Here is a 6123-nt window from a genome sequence, read left to right as displayed (position 1 = left end):
AGATCCGGCCACTGCACTCCAGCCTGGGTGACAGCGAGACTCCGTCTCAAAAAAAAAAAAAGAAGGAGGGGAAGGAAAAGGAGGAAGAGGAGGAGGAAGAAGATGAGGAGGAGAAAACAAAGAAGATGAAGGAGGAGAAGAAAAAGGAGGAGGAAGAGGAGAAAAAAAGGAGGTGGCGGGGAGGAAGCTGGGCACTGTGGCCCACACCTGTAATCTCAATGCTTTGGGAGGCCTGGGAGTAGGATCGCTTGAAATCAGGAGTTCAAGACCAGCCTGGGCAACCCAGTGAGTTGCTATCTCTACAAAAAAAGTTTACAAACCAGCTGAGTGTGATGCCACGTGTCTGTAGTCCCATCTATTCGGAAGGCTGAGGCAGGAGGATCACTTGAGCCTAGGAGTTTTAGGCTGCAGCGAGCTATGATGATATCACTGCACTCCAGCCTGAGCGACAGAATGAGACTCTGTCTCAAAAATAAGTAAATAATAAAATAAATAATTAGCCAAACATGGTGGTACATGCCCATAATCCCAGCTATTTGAGAGGCTGAGGCAGGAGGATCTCTTGAGCTCAGGAGTTCAAGGCTGCAGTAAGCTACGGTTGTGCCACTACATTCCAGCCTGGGCTACAAGACAAGACCCTGTCTCTAAAAAATAAATATAAAGGAAGAAGAGACTGTGGGGCTCCCACATGAAATAGACATGGAGGAAGAAACCCCAATGGGAAAAGTAATGATTACCTCCATACCCCATACTGCAAATATGCTCATGATGGGCCACAAATGCTCATCTGCACAGAGCTGAGCCAGCTGGCCCTTCCAAATGCCTTAGGGCCCAGGGATATGTGGTGGTGTGTGAGGGTCGTGGTTCCTTTTACGACTTTAAGACAGATCTGGATTCTAACCTGATAGACTAAGCTGTACCACCCTAAGTAAGTTTCCTAACTTCTCTGGACCATTTGCCCAATGAAGATAAGTCAGTGTCTAACAGATGAGAACAAGAAGTAAAGGAACTTGTCTGCAGAGACTGTCAACAGGGCCTAGGGCACAGTAGGCAGCTCAGCAACCCTTACTTCCTTCCCTATTCCCCTCAGGGTGAAGTTTCAGCCTCTTTGATTTAACATCAACTCTCACTTCTGGGGCCAAGCTGTCCTATTGCCCACAACATGTGTGATTTCTTACAGCTGTCAGCAATTCCTAGAGTTGACCACAGCGCTTGCAGCCAGTGTGGCCTCATAGTTCAGGTTCACTAGGATGCAAAAGAGAGCAAAAAGTATTGTCATAGAATGTTTAAGATGGTAAGTGTTACTATGTGTGTTTTAGCACAGTTTTTAACAAGTATTACAGAGTCTGGTCGGGCTGGAAACACCCTTAAGGATTACCTTTCCCGGGCTCCTGGTTTAGGCATAGAGCACAGAACTGGAAAAGGATTTTCTCAAGCAAGTGAACAGCAGAGCCAGGACTGAACTCTTCTCTAAGGTGTATCTCACGATGTAATCCTATCCTCTCACCTGGAAGTAGGATCCTACTGAGTGCAGTGGCTCACATCTGTAATCCTAACACTTTGGGAGGCCAAGGTGGGTGGATCACTTGAGCTCAGGAGTTTGAGACCAGCATGGGCAACATGGCAAAACCCTGTCTCTACCAAAAATACAAAAATTAGCCAGGCAGTGGTGGTGCGCCCCTGTGGTCCCAGCTACTCGGGAGACTGAGGTAGGAGGATCACTGGAGCCCAGAAACTCAAGGCTGCAGTGAGCCATGATTGTGCCCGTGCACTCCAGCCTGGGTGACAGAACGGGACCCTGTCTCAAAAAAAAAAAAAAAAAAAAAAAGTAGGATCAGCCTGGTCGGTATCCTGTAACTCACACCTGTAATCCTAATGCTTTGGGAGGCCAAGGTGTGAGGATGGCTTATGCCCAGGAGTTCAAGACCAGCCTAGGCAACATAGCAAGACCCCACTTCTACAAAAAAAAAAGAGATTATCTGTGTGTGTGGTGCATTCCTGTAGTCCCAGCTACTTGAGCCCAGCCGTGAGCCGCGATTGTGCCACTGCAATTCAGCCTGGGCAATGGAGCAAGACCGTATCTCAACCCAGAAAAAAAAAAAAAGTCAAAGTCACCGGGCCCAGTGGCTTCCACCTATAAGCCCAGCTACTTAGGGAACTGAGGCAGGAGGATCGCTTGATCCCAGGAGTTCAAGGCTGTAGTGAACTGACAGCACAACTACACTCCAGCCTGGGCAACAGAGCAAGACCCTGTCTCTTTTATTTTATTTATTAATTTATTTTTTGACACAGAGTTTCACTCTTGTTGCCAAGGCTGGAGTGCAATGGCGCGATCTTAGCTCACTGCAACATCCACCTCCCAGGTTCAAGTGATTCTCCTGCCTCAGCCTCCCAAGCAGCTGGGATCACAAGCGCCCACCACCATGCCCAGCTAATTCCTGTATCTTAATATATATATATATATTTCTTTTTAGGGCTGAATAATATTCCATGGCGTGGATATACCACATTTTGTTTATCCATTCAAACACTGGGGAGATTTGAGTTGTTTCTACCTTTTGGCTATTGCGAATAATGCTGCTATGAATATGGGTGTACACATATCTGTTTGGATTCCTGCTTTCAATTCTTTGGGGTATATGCCTAGAAATGGGATTGCTGGATCACATGGTAATTCTATATTTAACCTTCTGAGGAACCACCATACTGTTCTCCATAGCAGTTGTACCATCTTACATCATCTCTACCGGCAACACACAAGGGTTCGAATTTCTCCATATCCTCACGAACACTTGTTATTTTCTGTTTGTTTTGTGTTTTGTCTTACTTTTTTTGTTTTTTGAGACGGAGTTTTGCTCTTGTCCCTCAGGCTGGAGTACAATGCTGCAATCTCAGCTCACTGCAACCTCCGCCTATCGGGTTCAAGCAATTATCCTGCCTCAGCCTCCCGAGTAACTGGGATTATAGGCACTTGCCACCATGCCTGGCTAATTTGTGTATTTTTAGTAGAGATGGGGTTTCACCATGTTGTCCAGGCTGGTCTCAAACTACTTGCCTCAAGTGATCCGACCGCCTCAGCCTCCCAAAGTGCTGGGATTACAGGCGTGAGCCACCGCACCAGGCCTCTTTGCCCATTTTTTAATCAGGTTGTTTATTTTGTTGTTGTTATTGTTAATTGTAGAAGTTCTTTCCAGCTCTGCCACTTTTATCTGTGTGTCCTTAAGGCACTGTGCCTCAGTTCACTAAATTGCAAAAAAACAAATTTTGGCCAGGCACAGTGGCTCACACCTCTAATCCCAGCACTTTGGGAGGCCGAGGTAGGAAGATCACTTGAGCTCAGAAGTTCGAGACCAGCCTGGACTCATCTTTACTAAGAATTTTAAGAATTAGCCAGGCATTGTGGTGTGCACCTATAGTCCCAGCTACTCAGGAAACTGAGGTGGGAGGATTGCTTGAGCCTGAGAGATCAAGGCTGCAGTGAGCTCTGGTTACCCCATCGCACTCCAGCCAGCCTACGTGACAGAGCGAGACCCTGTCTCAACAAACACACAAAAAATGTTAAAAACTCTATTAATTTCTACTTCCAAGAGTCATTGTGAGGGCTGCAGGCTAGCAAGCTAAAACCAACCACTAGTGTGTCTGTCCGATAAAAACAACAACTAACATTGACTGAGCACTCATTATGTGCCAGGTATTAGGCAAAGCTCTCGACATGCCTTAACTCATTTAATCAGGCTCTGTGTATGAATAATGCCTGCATGTAGGAGGTGAGCCATGGCAGGGGCTTCGTTTTTTCCTCTGGCTAATCACCCAATATGTTCAGGAGGAAGCCGCTGGACCTGGGGGCAAGGTAGCCTTAGACCTTGCTGATGCCAGGCCTTATTAGCACAACCCTCACATACGCCAAATCCACTAAGCTACCCCGTTGCTGAATCGACATGCACCTCCACCAGACCTGGCTCAGTGAAGGTCTCCAATACATGCCTAACAGGCCTCCAGCAGTCTCTAAGCCAAGGGGCTTCACCCACTCACCTGCACTTCTCATCTTGAATCTGGAAACCACATCCTTCTACCCTGGGTGGCGCAGCCTTCCCCTGGCCCTGGTTGAACCTGATGCCATTTAAATATCCTGCCAAGTTTGCTGCCTTGGGAAAACCTTGGACACTGATTTACCTCCTATCTAATGACTAGAAGAGGAAGGTGGATTTCCAGATGCCCACAGCTGGTGTCAAGCACCAGGCTGGCTCCAGTGATCTCTGTGGGAGCCAGCCTGCCAGCCTGGCCTGGCCTGCCCATACTCCCGACACCTAGAAAGAGACTGAAGCGTTGCTATGCTATGCCTTTTCCCACCAGCAGGAGAGTGAAAATAGCAGTGATTTAGAATTAATTCTGCAGATGAACATGTTTCGGTTTCCCAAATTTGGCAATCTTTCTCTCCTTTTTCCACCTTCATTGCATGCCTTTTCTTCTACTTGAATAGAGAAGATGAAGAAGATGCTTGGTTCTCATCTTTCATGCAGGGTATGTGGGTATTGGGTAGAGTCCAGGTTCCTCAGCTGGGCACCTACTGCCCCATCACTTCTGGCTCTTGCCAATCTCTGCAGCCTCAGTTCCCAGCCCTCTCTCACTGACATGCACCCTGAACAGCCTTGGATTTTCATGTCTCTGAGTCTTTCCATTTGCTGTTCCCTCCACCTAGCGTATCTCCTGCTTCTGGCTTGCCTAGAAGCTCCAATTTATCCTTTAAAACCCAGCTTAAGCCAGGCGCAGTGGTTTACGCCTATAATCCCAGCACTTTGGGAGACCAACGTGGGTGGATCACCCGAGGTCAGGAGTTCTAAACCAGCCTGGCCAACATGGTGAAACCCCGTCTCACTAAAAATACAAAAAAATTAGCTGGGTGTGGTGGCGGGAGCCTGTAATCCCAGTGACTTAGGAGGCTGACGCAGGAGAATCACTTGAACCCAGGAGGCAGAGGTTGCAGTGAGCCGAGATTGCACCACTGCACCTCAGCCTGGGAGATAGAGACTCCATCTCAAAAAAGCAAAACAAAACAAAACCTATTCAGGTGGCATCTGAGATAAACTTTCCTAGGTTCCCTTCTCCCAGCTAGACAGACTTAATCGCCCCCCTCCCCCTGCTACTTCTGTGCTGAGACATTATGTTCTTGTGATTCTATCGCACTATATTAATAAAAAGTTTATGTAGCTTAGTACCTGGCACATAGGAAGTATTCAATAAACATTAGCTTATCTATATCCTCTATGAAGCCGGAAATGGCTTGGGGAGACTATCAAAACTTGCTCTTTGAACATAAAGAAAATAGAAACCTCTTTCATTTCATGCCATAGCATGGCTGGCTTTCAGCTTTGGCCAAGAACACTAAGTTACATTTTCGAACTTCTCAACCCAAAGGGTTGGAAAGGGCCCTCACACCCTTAAATACATGGAAAACGCCCGTATCTGGTACCAGGCCGGAGCTCCCTTCACTTCTCAGGCTTGTAATTACTTGTATCATGACTGTTCCCTGCTAGAGAGTAAGCTCCAACGACAGGGACTGTGACCTTCACCTTCATTGCTGTATGTCCAACACAGTTCCTGGCACACAAGAGGTGCTCCATAAACAGTGGAGGGATGGATGCTGATTGATGTATTGGGTATAACCCTACTCTGGCAGGTGTGGGGAACACCTTCTATTTGGGGAGGCTGGAGTTCTGTCCTGTACAAGAGTTTCTGAAGTGGCCTGCCCTGCTCTTAGGCGAGCACCTGAGCCCCTCTCTTTGGCATCATAACTGAGAAATGTGGGAGAAGAAGGGCCCAGGACTATTCCATATCTGTGGCGTAGGTTTTAGAAAACAATAGACCTTGGCTCCAATCCCAGTTCTGAGACCTTAGTTAAGTCACCCTGGAAGCCTTGATTTCTCTCATTTCTATGAAGGGGATTATAGTAGTTCCAGTGTTCCAGCAAAGGTGTGAGGTAGAAAGATCTAGCACAACACTGGACACATAGGAGATGGTTAAGAAATGAGTATATGGCCGGGCGCGGTGGCTCAAGCCTGTAATCCCAGCACTTTGGGAGGCCGAGACGGGCGGATCACGAGGTCAGGAGATCGAGACCATCCT

The sequence above is a fragment of the Colobus angolensis genome, unplaced genomic scaffold (assembly GCF_000951035.1).
Source record: "Colobus angolensis palliatus isolate OR3802 unplaced genomic scaffold, Cang.pa_1.0 Scaffold130, whole genome shotgun sequence".
Classification (NCBI taxonomy): Eukaryota; Metazoa; Chordata; class Mammalia; order Primates; family Cercopithecidae; genus Colobus; species Colobus angolensis.
This window is presented reverse-complemented; position numbering follows the sequence as displayed.